Source organism: Halichoerus grypus, chromosome 2 (genome assembly GCF_964656455.1).
Source record: "Halichoerus grypus chromosome 2, mHalGry1.hap1.1, whole genome shotgun sequence".
NCBI classification, from domain to species: domain Eukaryota; kingdom Metazoa; phylum Chordata; class Mammalia; order Carnivora; family Phocidae; genus Halichoerus; species Halichoerus grypus.
Window position 1 is genome coordinate 31,236,750 of NC_135713.1, and position 19,452 is coordinate 31,256,201.

The 19,452-nt window shown below is 37.1% G+C and overlaps 1 protein-coding gene and 1 pseudogene across 1 annotated transcript in view; one reads left to right on the plus strand and one right to left on the minus strand.

The window, feature by feature from the left end:
* Nucleotides 1–19,452, minus strand: part of LOC118547621 (small ribosomal subunit protein eS4, X isoform-like) — a 404,116-nt gene that overhangs the window by 21,773 nt on the left and 362,891 nt on the right. Inside the window, exon 4 of the mRNA XM_036111186.2 lies at nucleotides 5,910–6,041. The gene's annotated coding sequence lies outside the window, so the exon portion shown is untranslated. The remainder of the gene's footprint in view (nucleotides 1–5,909; nucleotides 6,042–19,452) is intronic.
* Nucleotides 9,773–10,471, plus strand: LOC118547618 (ER membrane protein complex subunit 4 pseudogene; annotated as a pseudogene).

A 19,452-nucleotide genomic window follows, 5' to 3' on the forward strand; every position in this document is an offset into this window, starting at 1 on the left:
AAGAAAGAAGAAATGGAATGAATCAATCAAGATCCAACCAGAAAAAGATAATCATTCCAAGTATTTAAAATAAGAGTGACAGTGGTTTAATAGATAGACCTGGGACTCCAAGCGAGAGGAAAATGTGGTAACCCTGAGATTAGAAATAGCAGAAGCTGCCACTACACATAGGCTGGGACAAAGGGAATTGATGGGGTTATTGGAATCCAAAAGAGCTTGGCTCACCTGGAGGAAGCTAGGAGGGCCTGTTAGGTGGGAGCTGGAAGCAGGGAGCGCACAGGTGCAGATGGATATGTTGTTTGATGCAAAGAGAGAGGTGAAGAAATGTCTTGGATGATAACATTGTATGTCAACTATACTTTAATAACAAAAATGAAAAACATATACATACACACACAAAAATAATACTGAAAAAAGACAGATGGACAGAAAGGAAGGAAGGAAGGAAGGAAGGAAGGAAGGAAGGAAGGAAGGAAGGAAGGAAGGAAAGAAGGAAGGGAAAAAGGGTGGGCCTTGGACTCTCCCTTCTCTCATCTCCAGTCTCCTGATAGTGCCCACCGCTAGCCAAATCCACCCAGAAGCTATCTGACACATGATTGAGGAAGATCATCTTGGACACCCCCCTAAAATACGTGGAGTTGAGCATGGGGTTGGGGGGATCAGAGCGGAGGTAGAATAAGGAATGACTCTGAGTTCAAACACTCCAAGGAACAGCATGCAGAAGAAAGGGATTTCAACTCCTTATATAAAAGCATACAGTAAATTCCTAGAATCTAATTATCTCTTAATTGGTTTGTAATACACCTTTAGTAAAACATTTAAAATAATCTTAATTACTATCATCTATAACAAAGTTTGAAAAAACTATAATAAATTAATGTAAAACCTGAGTTCCAAGGAATACCTCATACACTATTTAAAGCAATCATAATAATCTGTTATTAAATAATGTCAAATGGAAACTAGTTTAGAACGCTCTGTACTCCTAATTTGCATTCCATGCTAGGACATATATCTCCTAAGATAAACATGAGAGAAGTGTAAACCATGCCAGGTCAGGAAAAAAAAAAAAAAAAGAAAGAAAGAAAGAAAGAAACTCAGCCAACATCAATGGACAGACACATATTTTCCAAGAGGTGTACCTAAAGTGTGGACTGATTTTTCTGTTGAAGACAATATAAACTGTCATTTGACCATGAAGATTTGGAAACAACACCTAGAGCTAAAAAGATAAGAAAAAAATTAAGTAACGCCATGGCATGTGTATAGGATAAAGTGACATATAGTACTTGCCAAATGTCATGTTTTAAGCGAACAGGAATTTTCCTATGAGCTTACAGTAGTAGATTACTGACATCCAAAACATCTTATGGGTTTTTCTGTATTTTCTTTTTCTTCCTTGCTTATGATTGGGGTGGGGGGAACCCATCACCTCATGATTCATGACCTAAATCTCAGAATTTTAACTCCAATGCCAGCTAGACAGAAGGATAAGTCATTTTGTTATGACTACTTAGCTATTTATCCTTTGAAAACATTAAGCTTATGCCGGGTAGACTTAATTTATGTTATGATTGAAATGTTCATGACAGTTCATTGTTCAGAGTTGAAAGAACATTTTTAAAAAGGCAAATATGTTAGTCAATAAAATAATTACAAGATTTGTGCTATGAAAACTATGCTGGTTTTTCTTTTTCAACTGCCTCCTGATAATTTCACCATCCCTGATTTCCAAATTCTGGAACCAAGCACAATTTAAATTGTGCTGCTTTTCCCCCTTTATCCTTAAAAGTCCAACTCTAACCTACTGTCCTCAACGCAGTCACAACTTTTGCTCACCAAAACCCACAGCCGTTTTTTTAGACCACAATGGAATTTGGTCTCTGTTAATGCTGCAGCACTTGCTAACTCCTACCCACTGATACAATTTTGTCCATATTTTATTCCTACGGATTCCTAAGCATTTGAACATATTTGTTTCTAAGTTAGTTATGAGTCCTTTGAAGGTATAGACAATGGCTTATTTTATCTGACATAGGAACCAGCCTCTCCCAATATATATTTATCCTTTCACGTTCTCTTATTATTTCTTTCCTTGTGTTATTTTCTGCCGCCACTCATTTTAAATAGAATATTACACTCCTCACCTATCTCTGAATATATGGCTAGATCTGGAATTTCTTTATAAGAGTAATTTAGGGGGCACCTGGGTGGCTCAGTCAGTTAAGCCTCTGCCTTCGGCTCAGGTCATGATCCCAGGGTCCTGGGATTGAGCCCTGCGTTGGGCTCCCTGCTCAGTGGGGAATCTGCTTCTCCCTCTGCCCCCACCCCCTGCTCATGCTCTCGCTGTCAAATAAATAAATAAAATCTTTTTTTTTTTTTTAAGAGTAATTTAGTTGTAGATAAGTCCCTTGGACACCTATCATTCCCAACCAAATATGTCAGGACCAGATAAAACTTCTTTAAAAGCCATAAAACAGGGGTGCCTGGGTGGCTCAGATGGTTAAGCATCTGCCTTCAGCTCAGGTCATGATCTCCAGGTCCTGGGATCGAGCCCCACGCTGGGCTCCCAGTTCAGCAGGGAGTCTGCTTCTCCCTCTCCCTCTGTCTCTCCCCTTGCTTGTGCACTCTCTCTCTTTCTCTCAAATGAATAAATAAAATCTTTTAAAAAAAAAAAGCCACAAAACATCATAGTTATATTTGTGAGCTTGTTCAGTTCTATAAATATTTTTTAATAAAAAATGATGGATATAAGGAACACAAAGATAAGTATGTCATGACTCCTGCCTTCAAGGGTTCATTTTTAGTGAGAGAGAGATCAAGTGACCAAATGCAATATGCCTGGTGTTATGGGCTGAATTGTGTGCCCCAGCCCAAATTCATATATTGAAGTCCTAACCCCTAATACCTCAGACTGTGACTGTATTTGGAGATTGGGTCTTTAAAAAGTGATTAAGCTAAAATAAGGTTGTTAGGGTGAGCCCTGGTCCAACCTGATCTGTATCATTATAAAAGGAGAACATCTGGACACACAGAGAAGAGGCTATGCGAGGACACAGCAAGAAGATGGCCATTGATGGGGCGCCTGGGTGGCTCAGTTGGTTAAGCGACTGCCTTCGGCTCAGGTCATGATCTCAGGGTCCTGGGATCGAGCCCCGCATCGGGCTCCCTGCTCCGCGGGAAGCCTGCTTCTCCCTCTCCCACTCCCCCTGCTTGTGTTCCCTCTCTCGCTGTCTCTCTCTCTGTCAAATAAATAAATAAAATCTTTAAAAAAAAAAAAAAAGAAGATGGCCATTGACAAGCTAAGGGAAGAACGGAAACCAAACCTCCTAACACCTTGATCTTGGTCTTCCAGTCTCTGGAACTGTTAGCAAATAAATTTCTGTTGTTTAGGCACCACATCTATGGTATTTGGTCATAGCAGCCCTAGGAAACACATACATTTGGTGAGCTCCACATGGATGTCAGCATAAGATGCCGTAAGAGCAAACAGAAGAGGGTCTACACATAGTTTGCAGCCACGAAGAAAACTTCCTCCACATTGTACTCCATATTATCTGCGCACTCTCTGAGGAATATTACTGGATGTCAGTGGAAATTTATCTCTATGTATGTGTACAAATACACAAATATACAGTAATTCAGACTGGTGATTTCCAGTATAATGAGCTAAAGATAGCCAGGAGGCAGAAAACCCAAATGACTATTAAGTGTGCCTAATGGCATTTAGAGTCTGAATGTATGGCCAGGATTGCCAATGGAGAGACTAGATTAGTAACTGTAAGGTCTTAATAAAAGTTACACACACACACAAAGGTACAACAATCATTTTGAGGTTTTTTTTGCTGATCAGTTCTACACCAAACAGGGTAGTTCTTACAACAGCTGCTGCTGGAGAGGTATTTTTCTGGCTGCTGCCCGATGTGCATTCTAATTCCTCTGATACTTAACCCTCAGTTTACCCCCAGTGAAATAAGGAGGCCACGCTATTGGTACAGAGGGCAAATGAGGAGGACCTTCTGGCTCGAGGTAGTTTCTCTTAGCCCTAGAACTCAATTTTAGAGAGACCCTGAGTCCCACAAGTATTTGTGCCCTCACGGGAAAGGGGCAAGGAAATGACAGAGACCTTATGCTGCCTAGTAGTAGCACAAGGGCTTTAGGGCAAGTGCCCAGCACCATGAGAAAGAAAGCGAAACACACCATCAGCACCCTCTGTTCTGCCTTGGTCTGGCTCCTGAATTCTTTGGCATCCGCTCCCCAGGTGCCCAAGCCATCTTCCCTGCTGTCTAACTTTGCAGAAGTCCCGCACCTGCCACTACTCCGCCAGGTGCTAGAAAATAATGTCTACTAAAAAGTACTTTGCTTTACTAGAAAATACTTAATCTGGTAAAACTAATGTGTAATGAGGTGTTTATGGTAAATATTTGTAAAGCACCACTGTAGCAGAAACATGAAAATTCAATGATGCGTTACAGCCCTGTGAGTGTTGAGACCAGCTATCCCTAACTCAGAGGAGACGCAAGGGGTATAGATGAGTAAGGTAGCTGGATGGGGAGCGGTGAAAGAACAACGACGTTCCGATGAAATGGACACGGTGGTTACTCATCCCTGTGTAATTACTGTCAGGCCAGACTGTGGCCTGCAGCTGCCAAGTGTTCCCGTCTGAATTTTTTTTTTTTATCTCTCACTTTTAGTAGTAGAAATCATGTAAACTATCAACTCTAAGTGAACCAAACACATATATGTACAGGCCAAATCGGCCTTATGGACCAACATTAATCTATAATGGGAGATATTTTAAGACAACTATTTCTTTGAATGAAAGTAACATCAGCCTTTCTTCTCAGAAGTCAATGAGCATTTTGCACAAGGAGGATTAAGTATGTGGGGTAGAGAAGTGAGAAGTCTGGAGAATTGGTTTATAGTTTTCTGTATTCCACTCACCAAATGTGTGGCATCATGTAGGTTCCTCGTCCTTTCTGAATTTGAACTTTATTTTTTTATAAAATGAAAAGTTTCTTGTGGCCTTATGTGATCTTATGATTCTAACTAATATGTCACTGTAAAATTTCTGCTCAAGATGGCTTGTGAATTTTTGTTTCAGTTTATGAAAGATAATCTAATAGGTGAAATCTTTAAAAAATATTAATATATCTTTCTCTTGTTTAGGTTTTTAAAAGATACAGTCAGACTCAAAATCAAAATCACTATCTCAGCAGACCATTGTTAGAAGAGATGGAGAATGATATGGTAGAAGAGGAAGCAAAGATTCACAATCAAACCACCCACCTAACACCTGCACCTGAAGGTAGCCAAGTAGAAACAACTGAAAAATCAGTAGATATGGAGAAACAGGTACAGAAAAAAGGGTTAAAAAGAAAGACCTGGAACAATCTTACAAACTAAAATTCCATACTACATGAGGAAAATCAAGGTCATGAAAGATCACTTACACATTTTATAAATAGGAAATTTACTCCTGAGAAATTAGAAACACCACAGCAGTCTAAAAACTATACATACATGATGTATTAGCAGAGATTTAAAAATGTACCATATCCATATTTATAAAAAAAAAGAAGAAGAAGAAGAAGAAGAAAAGCTTTCAGGGAAAAAAGCAGGTGGCTATGAATAATAATAATAATAATAACAATAATAATAATAATAAAAGGACCAATTTGAAATCCTGGGAATAAAAAAATTTTTGACATTGAAATAAAAAAAGTCAATGGACAAAAAAAAGAGAGAGAAGTAGATAATTAGTAAACTGAATGGTAGCAATGAAAGTAATATAGAGAGATAAAAATGCTTGCTTAATACTTGAAAGCAGAGTTAAGAGAGAGACATGGAGGCCAGAATGAGAAGTGAAAAAAAAGATGAGTTGATAAGAAGGCAATATTAAGGGGTACCTGGGTGGCTCAGTTGGTTAAGCATCCGATTCTTGGTTTCGGCTCAGGTCATGATCTCAGGGTCGTGAGATGGAATTCCCGAGTCAGGCTCTGTGCTGGGCATGGAGTCTGCTTGCGGTTCAATCTCTCTCTCTGCCCCTCCCCGCCAAAAAAATAAAGAAGGCCGTATTAAAAGAGACATTCATTTAGTGTTTTTCAGAATTTTAAAAATTTATTTCCTCAGATAGAACATGAAAATCAAATGCCAAGAAGCATAAATAGAATAAATTTACATCTAAACACATTACAGTGAAATTTCAGAACATCAAAGAAAAAACAGTAAAAGTTACCTCTGGAGTCATATTTCCTAACAAAGACATTTTACCTTTAAAGAAAAGACACTTAGATTGACAACAGACTTCTCAAAAGCAACAATAAATGTTGAGGGAAAATAGCTGTCAGGCTAGAATTCTACAACCCGTCCAAATTCTCATGACAAAATCAAGACATAATCAGACATAAAGAGACTGAAGGGTTTTGATGCCAACAGAGCCCCACTAAAAAGAACCAAGAAAGGAAGTATTTCAGCTACAACCATGAACCCAGAGAAATGCCTGAAGCAAAGGTTAAGTGAAATAGTGTTTTTTTTAAATTTAATTTTCTTATGTTATGTTAATCACCATATATTACATCATTAGTTTTTGATGTACTGTTCCATAAGTCATTGTTTGCGTGTAACACCCAGTGCTCCATTTAATACGTGCCCTCCTTAATAGCCATCACCAGGCTAACCCATCCCCCACCCCCCTCCCCTCTAGAACCCTCAGTTTGTTTCTCAGAGTCCATGGTCTCTCATGGTTCATCTCCCCCTCCAATTTCCCCCCCTTCATTTTTCCCTTCCTACTATCTTCTTTTTTTTTTTAACATATAATGTATTATTTGTTTCAGAGGTACAGGTTTGTGATTCATCAGTCTTACATAATGCACAGCGCTCACCATAGCACATACCCTCCCCAATGTCCATCACCCAGCCACCCCATCCCTCCCACCTCCCACCCCTCCAGCAACCCTCAGTTTGTTTCCTGAGATTAAGAATTCCTCATATCAGTGAGATCATATGATACATGTCTTTCTCTGATTGACTTATTCGCTCAGCATAATACCCTCTAGTTCCATCCACATTGTTGCAAATGGCAAGATTTCATTTTTTTGATGGCTGCATAATATTCCATTGTATACATATACCACCTCTTCTTTATCCATTCATCTGTTGATGGACATCTAGGCTCTTTCCATAGTTTGGCTATAAACATTGGGGTGCATGTACCCCTTCGGATCCCTACATTTGTATATTTGGGGTAAATAACCAGTAGTGCAATTGCTGGGTCATATGGTAGCTCTATTTTCAACTTTTTGAGGAACCTCCATACTATTTTCCAGAGTGGCTGCACCAGCTTGCATTCCCACCAACAGTGTAGGAGGGTTCCCCTTTCTCCGCATCCTCGCCAACATCTGTCGTTTCCTGACTTGTTAATAGTGTTTTAAAAGCAATAATTAATTACCATGATGCTAAAATTCTTTTTGCTTTTATAAAATTAGAACTAGTTTTCTAGACATGGCAGATGGGATGGGAAGAGTTCAGATGGTAGTTGCTAATTTCCATGTCTCTGGCAGAGGTCAAAGCTACAGAATATTTTAGATTTAAAACCAAAACATTGAAAGAATAAGAAAACTTTTTTTTTTTTTGTATTGGGCTAAACTAGTTTTTAAAGATGCTTCTAAATTTAACTTTTATGTATCTGTAAATACAGACAGCTTAATATACTTTAGTTGAATTATAAATTTTCCAAAGAGGACAATGATATAACTGAAATTAACAGTATTTTATTATATCAATAGTCAAAGTAGCATAAGGACATGAGCATTATTAGAGCAAGCTCCTTCTATCATCTATTCAGAAAATATTCAAGAATAGATAGGCTTTGTATTCAAACAAAGCTATGCTCTTCCACAACCCAAGCACCCGAGTGTCCACAGGCGGGTTTCTTAATCTTTCTGATGTTCAGTTCACTTATCTGTTATAAGGAGTAGTAACATCTACCTTACATGGTTGTGAGGTGAAGTTTTGAGGTAAAGTTTGTAAAGTGCCTGACACATGGTAAGCATTCAATAAATGGAAGCAAATATTTGTTAATAAAAATCATAGGAACCAAATTACACCGGTGAATACATGGGATCGGAGTGCAATTTTAACATCCATGTACTTAGTGGACTAGAGAGAGAGAGAAAGGATGAGAATTAAATGCAAAATGAGCGAACAATGCAAAAATAGTTCCTAATTTGTATCTCAATTCTAGAATGAGCACATATTTGCAGGAAAAGTAATTAATGTAGAAAGAGTAAATATGCTTCAGAGTAAAATACTTTACTTTTGTCCTTTTTAAGTCCTCAGCCCAAATGGATTGGCAAATGTAATATAAAAGATCACAAATTTTTTTTTTTTAAGTTAGAGTGGGACCCATGGTAACCACATCAGCAGAGCTGTAAACCTTTTAGAAATGGGTTTTTAAATGAAATTGTTGACAGACTTTTGTCTATGATCACATAACCTGATGTCCTTGCATTTGGCTCTAAGACATTCTTTTACCTCATAAACAATCCCTAGTTCTTGTCACAGAGACTTTTTTTCCCTAAATTATTTTTGCTGATGTAAAAGATTATCGAGAGAATTTTAGCAAGGCCTCTGAAGCAGTATTTGGAGGGCAGGCATTTTTCACTAGCTTCGTTCCGTGGACAGGAAATGTAAATCAGGCTGATAAATACTATTTGGGGCAAAGGTGAGGGCCAATGGAAGTGTTAAAACAAATTGAGTCTATAATGAAAAGAAAAATTTTACCGTGCAGAGCTGTTAATATTTTAAGATGAAAGGTGTGTTCACTTTCTAATGCTTGCCTCAGAACCCTCAACTGTGTCTGCAATTTATCACGTGTATTCAAAGTTACTAGTTATGATTTTATGGTTTCAAAAGTGATTAATACCAGAGCCTTTCTTTTTCATTAACCTGATGGATTTGGTATGTCAATGTGTCATGTATATGCTAGAGAATTCAGCGGCAGCATGGAAGTTAATTAGAGAAAGTTTCATATGGCACAGATGTTCATATGAGAGCACAAATAACATTTTTTCTTCTTAATATAATCATAGAACAGTGTATTTAATCTAGTCAGGAACATTGTGATGAGATTTCAATGATAACTAGATTTTTTTATATAGGCAAAATGCGGTTCATGATGAGATTGAATAACATTCAAATACTGAAAGTAATGTTTAGATGAAATGATGTAGGAATTGGAGCAGAGGGGAGTAGGAATCGTTTTGGTTGAATTATTAGCTACTTTGATACTACATAACAAATACATGGAGTTCACTGTACTAGTCTCTTTTTGTGTATATTTGAAATGTTCTTTAGTATAAAAATTTTAATATGACGTTTAAAATGTTTTCAACAACATTAGAACATGTTTATGATATGGTAAACAAAAATACAAAGCAGGCCACAAAATGGCCAATGCAGTGTAAACGATGTAGAAAATGTGTAGAAGAAAGGTCATAAAGAGTTGAATATATAAATAACAACTTACTCTTGAAAGTGAAATAATGGGTGATTTTTTTTCTACATAATTATTTCTAAATTTTATAAAATTAAGCTAAAAAAGTACAAGATATAATTGAAAGCACTAAAAAAAAATCAGTGTGCCTCTTACTCAAGAAGGAACTGGAAGAAAGTACCACATATTAATAGGAAAAGTCAATATTAAAACATACACACAGCAGAGTAAGACCAAGAAGTAGCCAGTGTCAGTGGACCTGGGTCCAGGCCCTGCTTTAGAGTAAGGAGCTTCGCAGCTTTGGTAGGTGGCCGTGGCCATGATGGCCCAGGGGAGCCTGGTGGCCAACCGAGGCCGGCGCTTCCGGTGGGCCATTGAGCTGAGCGGGCCTGGAGGAGGCAGCAGAAGCCAAAGTGACCAGGGCGGTGGCCAGGGAGACTTGCTGTACCCTGTCGGTTACTTGGACAAGCAAGTGCCTGATACCAGCGTGCAAGAGACAGAGCGGATCCTGGTGGAGAAGCGCTGCTGGGACATTGCCTTGGGTCCCCTCAAGCAGATTCCCATGAACCTCTTCTTCATGTACATGGCAGGCAATATGATCTCCATCTTCCCTACTGTGATGGTGTGTATGATGGCTTGGTGGCCCATTCAGGCACTTATGGCCATTTCAGCCACTTTCAAGATGCTGAAGCTCCTTCAGGGTTTGATGTATCTCATTGGAAACCTCATGGGTTTGGCATTGGCTGTTTATAAGTGCCAGTCAATGGGACTGTTGCCTACACATGCATCAGACTGGTTAGCCTTCATTGAGCCCCCTGAGTGGATGGAGTTTAGTGGTGGAGGATTGCTTCTGTGAACAGGAGAAAGAAGCACCTGGTGCCTATGTATTGGGATCTCATTTACAACCTTCTTTTTGTGCCCAGTGGCTCCTTCTCAGCACACTAATTCTTAGCATTATCACTCATGCTGAAAAGAACCCAAAGTTCTCTTTACTCCGTGGTGAGGAGATGAATCCCAGAAAGACAATGTATGTATCATGCCAAACACACAAAGAAACTATACCACAACCCTTGATTGAAAATAATGTAGAAAACTTTATTTATGTTTCCAGTACAGAGCAAAACAACAAATAAAACTGAAACTCTATGTAAACAAAAGAATGGTTGGTGCTAAATCAAGAACCAGAGCAGCATCTCCTTTCAATAAATCAAATGGTTGAGAACAATGCTTAAAAAAAAAAAAAAAAATACACACAAAGCAGAAACTTCCTTAATCTTGTTACTACCATAAGGGAGAGTGTACAAGACAATCCTTGTTCAACACAGAGCTGTGAGCATCCAGGTTTTGCCTTGTGGTTTAGTCCCAGAATCCTGGACTGAATTCAGCCATTTTTAATCTTTTGACTTTGGGCAATTTACTTAATTCAAGTTATCATTTCCTCACAATTATAAATATACAACTGTACAATTATGCAACTGTCCAAACAATACTAGAACATACCTCATTGGGTTTTATGAAGAATAAGTGAGACAATCTGGACAAAACACTTATTACAGTGTCTTACACATAGTTCTTAAAAAGGTTAACTAACAGTGAGATGGCTCTAAGAGTGGTTCCCTGGTGTTTCGTATAATTTTATGTTTCTGTATTTTACTTTCTTCTTCTGGTGTAATCACTTTAGCTGTTGCTAAGATTATTTAGTGTCTATGGTACTTTTATGTTGTGAAGAGGCATACTAACCATTGCTTGCAAGGTAATTAATAATCAATCTGTTAAACTTTGCTGTATAAAATAGTTTTCATGTAGAAAAATAATTTGTTAAGACATTTAAAATTTTTAGAAAGAATCTCTGGGGGAAAAGTTTCATATAGTTAATGTGGTAGATTAAAGATGGTTGCAAATTCCTTACTATTTATTCCGCTGAGGCAGAGTATAATCTCTTTCGAGAGCCGACAGTATCTACTAACCATGTCCCCCCCAAAAAAAAGAAAAGAAAAAAGAAACAGAAACAAAAAAAACCCCACAAAACCTAAAAATTTAGTTTTCTTAAACACTTAAAATAGCAGGCAAAACATACGTAAATACAATAATTTAAAATGCATTACTTTTTAAAACTATCAGTCCTGTGGGCTTCTCTCTTCATTATTTCTAGCCTTATAATTTTTAGGCTACTTACAATAATAAGTATTTTATTTTATTTTTCTAAAGATCTCATTTATTCATTTGAGAGAAAGAGAGACAGAGAGAGCACAAGCAGAGGGAGAGGCACAGGGAGAGGGAGAGGGAGAAGCAGACTCCCCACTGAGCTGGGAGCCTGACGTGGGGCTCAATCCCAGGACCTGGAGATCATGACCTGAGCCAAAGGCAGACGCTTAACCATCTGAGCCACCCAGGCGCCCCACAATAATAAATATTTTAATACCGTTCTGGATTATAGCAATGTTACAAGACTTCCCCCAGCCCCCAATACACACACAATTGTATTATCTCAAACATGCCAAGGGTATTTGATTTGTGCTATCAACCAGTCAGTTGGAAGTCACCACATGGGGTCACAATGATGCAAACCTTGAGTGACTAATAAGGAGTCTGTACCCTGGTACCTTTCTTTAAAATGACATTTTCAAAGTTTAATTTGGTCAGTGTTATAAAACTCATTCTCTTGCTATTTCCTTATATTGTCCCAAATGCACTAGCATTATGGGAAACATGTCTAACTGGATATTAAAATGAAATTGTGTTTGAGACCCAAAAACAATAGATTTCAGATCCCAAAATGATGTGGGAGAGAGATTAGCACTCAGACATTTCAAAAAGGATGGCGAAGAACAAGTTAAAGACCTTGTCCTGACTGAGGACATAAACATTATTCAGACTGAGGCCAGAAAACAGATTGGTGAGCTGTGTGAGAGGGAGCTCCTGAGGAACAGCTGGGCTCCGAGTTCTATCTAAACCGGTAAAGAAGGGGAGTTGAGTGTGCCCTCCCCCTTTGTCGCAAGTCAAAAGACCAGGGTTTCAATGGGAGTTCTCTCAGAAGCTGCCATCTGCCATCTGCAGCTAGGGAGTGTTGTAGCTTTTGTTAAACCTGTCATAAAAATGACAAGGGAACAATCGGTGGCTATAAACTCTAGCAGCAGAAGCAAAGGAGAAGTATCTACATTGGGCAGTTTGTAGTCCCAAAGTTTTTAAGGAAAGGATGAATAACTATTTCCCATAAACCAGATGTGGAGCCACATAGGTGAGGATAAACAGATCTGGAGCCATTTTAAATGCTGCCTAAGAGGGCACCTGTAGTGAAAATGGGACCTCAAAGGCGAGAGTCTGCATATTGGACCATCAGAAATGCAGGGCTAAGGATAAGGAAAGTAGCTAGCTAGAGGAAGATGAGTAACCAACATCACACACACACACACACACACACACACACACACATACACAAATAGCTTAATGTTCTCACCATGGGCATTGAAGAAACTCACAAAAGTACCAATGAAGGAAAACAAAACAAAACAGCTTTAAATACCAGGCATTCTCAGGAATTCTACAGCCATTTTATACAGTACCTGAGAAGTAAAACTTTTCACAACCCTATTTACACAGCTAGAGATTCAAGCTACATGTTGTAAGTTGGCATACACTTAATAAAAGATACAAAATAGGTCTATATGTTAAAACTCTTCTGCTCACTAAAAATAAGTTTTACATTAAGCATATCCTACTATAGTTACCCTTCCTTTATATTACAACAAGCCTGCAACATGCTCTATAAATTTTTCTTTGAAGCAACTTTATGATTCATATAACAACCTCAACTTTCCATTTAATTATAATTATTATTCTTATTATTATCTTATTTGGGGTATTTGATCATCACAAATTGACCTGGGAATTCTTCATGCTGACTGTGTTACCTTTTTGTACCCTTTGAGATTTTCTGAAAGAAAAATTTGTAGCAAAAACAAGATTTTCAAACCCAGATTGATTTTTTTCCTACCCTGAGACATGAAATTAGCTACTCTCCAAAGATACTTGTTTCTTATAAAGGATGAATAGTATTAGAGATCAAATATGAAAAAAAAGGGATCAAATATATAGGCCAAAGAATCTATATGTGATTGTTCCCAATGAATACCAGTGATGATCAGGATGCTACTATAAGTAGCCACATGGTCATAACACTGAAAAAAATAGTTTTTTTTTTTTTTTATGGGGCGCCTGGGTGGCTCAGTCGTTGAATGTCTGCCTTCAGCTCAGGTCATGATCTCAGGGTCCTGGGATCGAGCCCCGCATTGGGCTCCCTGCTCCGTGGGAGGCCTGCTTCTCCCTCTCCCACTCCCCCTGCTTGTGTTCCCTTTCTCACCGTGTCTCTCTGTCAAATATATAAATAAAATCTTTTAAAAAAATAGTTTATTTTTTAAATCATGAATTAACACAAATATGCAATTCAACACTAACATTACTATGTCTTTTTCAATTGTTTTCCAATATAAAAACTTGAAACTTATTTTCTTTAACATTTTCTTTTATTCATTTTCTTAAAATTTTCCTTAGAACATTTTTAATCTCTACCCCAAACTACAGTTCTCAGTTACAGTCCATTTATATTTCACTGATCACCATCCTATGATCACTTTATTGATACATTCACATGGGATTATTATAATTTCTGGGACTGGAACCTGACTCTTCAACTCTGGAGCCTGACCTCTGATGTTATATCTGGTAGAGATTGAAGTCTTCTACCACAGGGAGCTTAAAATGAATGAGGAGAACAAAACACATATTTCAAAACAATCTCCAAGTAACAAAATGCTAAAAAATGTGCTGTACAATGTAACACAATATGTGAGTTGGCTGTACCTACTAGTGAACACAAATGGGTCTCATTTCCCAACGCCAAACTTGATCATTTTTGCCCCCACAATGATTAGGGGCGATTTCAGTTGCTTTCTGAGACTCTTCTGTCCAAATCCTTTCCTTTGGCAATCTGGTAGGAGTTATATACGTGATCAGAATTGCTCCTCAAAGGTCTCCTATCTACTACCCTTGAGTCTTCTGTTGGGAAAGCAGACAAAGAATCTGGTAGATACAATAAAATAACAAAGAGAAGCACAAAGTATTGTGGGTGCAGAGAGGAGGGCCAGCCAAGGCATTTATAGATTACTAGTCAAGGTTTCTTCCCTGAAGGTAGGACTCTGAAGCTGAACCTTACACAAGTGGAGGTTATCCCAGGGAAGAGGGATAAAGAATGTGTTATAAATAGCATGGCCAAAGGCCTGGGAAAGTGATAGGAAATAACAGGTTTGATGATAACTTTGGTGGATAGGAGAGGATAGTGAGATGCTGGGTGGATAGAAACTTCTCACTGAAAAGTGAGAACAGGCCAGTTCAAGAAGGCCTCCATGAAGACTTCAGAAGCACGATTCTGGGCAGTGTGGACATGCACTTGGGGAGTGACAAAACCCAAGGCAGGGCATCTGGAGCTAGGTGACTGTTCTAGTAATCTGAGAAACAATAAAAGCAAAATTAAGGTGGTGGTATGGTAACTGCAAAAAGCAGAGCAATTTGAGAGCTTAAGAAGGAGCACAATGGACAGAATTTGATGGAATGATTCAGGGACAGAATTCAGCATAGCTTTCAGATTCTTGGTTTGGGAAAGTGGGCATAGGAATTATGTCATTTACTATATGGAAGAACTCAGAGGAGGAGCACTTTGGGATTGAATGTGGGTATTTGCAACACATCCAGGGGAAGATTTTTGTATGGAGTTGCAGATAGATGGATCTAGGGAGCAGATTCTGAGCTAGAGATATGGATTAGGTAGTCACGAGCATATAGCCCATGAGAGTAGGATTGCCAAGAGATAGTGTACAGGACAGGGAAACCTGGGGAGTGATGGAGAGGAAAGGGAAGGAGAGGAGAGTCTAAAGATAAAATTCTGAATAATGCTATTATCTAAGGAACTCTCACATACAAAACAACCAAGTTTAACCCAGGAAGTCAAAGGAAAACTAGTAGTATGAAGTAACCAGAAGCAATAAAAAATTGCCTTTTTTGAAGGAAGAAGTGACCCACAATGTCCAATATTTTTACAAATTATATTTGAGAAAACCCCACTGGGTGCCTAGTCAGAGGCAATTCTGGGGTTTTTATACTTAGTAGTGATGAGAGAAAGAGTATTAATATATGTGGTATATATTCTAAATGTAACATTCAATGTCTAAGCACAATTACCACTTTTTTATTGTTAAAGGACGTAAAGCTTTTAACATGAATGGTTTAAAATACAACAATGTATTTTGTAATCTTTCGGAATCCTGTTTGGCATGCTGGTTGGTAAGTGATACAGCACATCCCAAAGGAAGACAGAGTTCATTTTATTGGTAAGACTTTCCACAGTGCCTGGAACCATTTTATTAAACAGGAGTTAAGTTTCCTTGACTGTGTCTAAGTTTAAGCACCCTTTAAGCCCTTCTTACGAATTCTCACAAGCCTACAGTCCACATTGTTCCTCTGTATATAAAATTTATATATAAATTGTATATAAAATTTAAATGGAAAGACTCATTTAGAGTTAAAATTTCTAATACTTTTGCCATTATCCCCCATTTAAGCATGTCTGTTCCTAATTTCTGTGAAAAATGACACATTTGGACCATGTTGCTCACCTGTGTAGAGTGAGTCTGTGGTCGTGGCAGGTGATAATAATCAATGTTAAAAAGGAATGAAAGTGAGGGCCTCAGTTGCAACATAAATAAGAAGGTGCCAAATGCATCTACCCATATTTTTTACACCACCTTATTGCCACATTGGTTATTCCAAAGGTGATTCATCTAACAGCAAGGTCATTTCAAGACAAAAATGTCAAAGAACAAGTAACTAATACAACAAAAAGTTATGGAAATGCCGGTGGCTTTACTACTTCACAGCTTATTAAACAGCTATCCAATAATGTTTTCTAAAATCGCCATTAAAATTAGTCACTCAGAACCCCAAGAAACAAAACCATCAAACTCCTGAAAGGATGATTTTCAACAGTTGAGTGTCCAAGTGAAAAAGTAACACAGATAATTCTTTGTAAAATTTGTATTTTCATGGAAATATATAATCATCTTTTGTTGGAATGTAGGGTATACAAGGTCCACTGTAAATTCTTCTTAAGAAGATACACTTAGTATTTTCTGAAAACTTGTTTTGCTTATCCAGTAAACTTGGTAGATACCATTGATAGCACTTAGAACAAAGAAACCCTGAGATTAATCATGAACACCATTTAGCTGATAGTGCTGTGGAATGGGCAGCTTTCCTAAATTTAATGAACGAAGCAGGCACACAAACTCAGATGCTTGCAGAGAAACAGGAAGTTACTTATCAATAATAAAGAGGATCAAGTGCTTCAATGCAAACAGATGACCAATAATAACAGAATTCAGTACTAAGGATCTATATTATGAGGGGTGGAGATGAAGTAAACTAAAGTTATCTCCTAAACAATAGAAATAATATTTTAATGCAATGCATTTTTTTAAAAAAATCAAAATACATGCAAAATAAGCCATGGTGAACAAAATATCAAAAGGCTAAATAAAGATTGAATCAGTAATCATGACCTGCCAAGTCATCCTGAAGCCTAAGGCAAAAGGAAAAATCAGTAACACTGATCCTATCACCAAGAATATTTGCAACCCATAAATGATTATAGCAAAACCAATTGTGTATATTTATATGTGTGTGCATATTTACAGAGCTATACTAATTTTATATATGCATAAACATATTTATCTTGCATTTCAATGTCTTTTTTTATGTCATGAGGGTTGATAATTTTCAAAGAAGAGCTAAAACGATATTTTCATCGCTGTCATCAAGTATAGGGAGTCCAAAAGGAGAATCAATTCAACAAGTGCTCTTTGAAGTTGTTTAATTATGTAATAGGGTTCTTGTTTATTAAGATACAACATCTGGGACTCATTTTGAAGATTTGTATCTAAGAAATAATTAAATAAATTTACTGTTTTGTGCTATAGAATCACGTGATATTTCTTCCCAAATAGGAAAAAGGTAGTCATAAAACTTAATATTTTAATAACACAATTTAATAATACAATTTAATTTTAATAATACAAATTTAATAATTGAAACAGAGCTTTCCTTTTAGCTCAAGAGTATATCTTTGGTCTTTGGTCAAATAAGGTTGGAAGTTGGTAAATAATGGTGTTTAGCAAAGTCTGGACCAATTTCTATTTGTAGCTATAATGCTTAAAATAAATGTTCATAACCCAACAAACATTTACCCTAAATTTTGAAAATTCTGATTTTATTAAATTGTACTCAAGTTCAAATTCAGCTGTAAGCAAAATCTTAGTCTTTCAAAATATCTCCAATGATATCCCTATAATACCAAAATATGAATTAATTGGAATTCTTTTGTTAACCACACATTTTTAGTTCACATAAACAAATATTTAATTGACTTGAATAATTTTTTTTAAATAGTGTTATAGAGATTAAAACCCTTTCTTGGCTCTAAAACTCAGTATCTCAATGATTCTTCCCATAAATGAATTTTATACCTCAACTGCCTTCAGGGACATAAAATATAATGAGGTAGATAAAACCAATACACATTAAACATTTAAATAATTATAAACTATAACATAATAAATTTGATATAATCCATTGCCAGGTCATACAGGATAGTTAACAAATCCTGTGTTGATAACTAAAGTTTTTGTTGACTATATGTTAAGCTGTCTCCATATATTAACTCACTTTATCCTTATAATTACATAATAAAATTAAGTATGCCCTTTTCTTGTTGCTCAATGAGGAAAACTAAATTCTGGAAGTGTAAGTGATTTGCCCAGGGCTGCTTGACTGCTAAGACCAAGGGGTTGTAAAACAAGAATCCAAGCACACAGGGTGTGTGTGTGTGTGTGTGTGTGTGTGTGTGTGTGTGTGGCTATGTATTATGTATAATGTGTGAGTACATGTTGGTACATAAGAGTGGTAGGGACACAATCACAAGTAGATGGAATATAAAAATATCACACACAGGTGATAATGACCATCTCTTGATTAAATGCCACTCTAATAATTCTACCTCTCTTTCAAGCACTTGTATATAGTTTCTTAACTGACATTAATTTCACAAACTGATCCCAGAAAAGCAAGCTACAGATAGCTTTAGGAATTGTCATTTTAGAAGAAAAATTTGGGAGAAATAAAGTGAAATTTGAAGCACAACCTTTAAGTCCAGCTGAGTTTAACATTAGTAACATTTTATTTTATTTTATTTATTTATTTATTTATTTTTTTTTTTAAAGATTTTATTTATTTGACAGAGAGAGACACAGTGAGAGATGGAATATAAGCAGGAGGGGTGGGAGAGGGAGAAGCAGGCCTCCTGCCGAGCAGGGAGCCCGATGCGGGACTCGATCCCAGGACTCTGAGATCATGACCCGAGCTGAAGGCAGACACTTAACGACTGAGCCACCCAGGCGCCCACATTAGTAACATTTTAAAAGACAGTATTAGGCACCTGTCAAAGCCTGTCACCAACACTAATGTAGGATCAGTGGTGAATATAATGAAATATATAGAGGAGGCATAATGAAGAAATGAAAATGTTTACAGTTCTTAGCCACACAAGACTATAAAATCAAACAATTTTTACATTCACTATTGCAACCTTTAAAGAAAAGTCATCACTGTTCTACAGCTGAAGATGTTCAAGGAAAAGGGGATTTTTTTCTATTAATGTAAGATTAGAAAATTTAATAAATAACTTTTGAGTGAATTTCTGCTATTCCATATAATATTATTTCTTATTTTTAGCCAATTTCCTAATTGAAGAAAATCTTATATGCAAACTCAACTAGAAATATAATTTCTGATTTTGATTTTACTTAACATTCATAAAGCTCTACAAACCTCTTGCATGATTATAAGAAGCT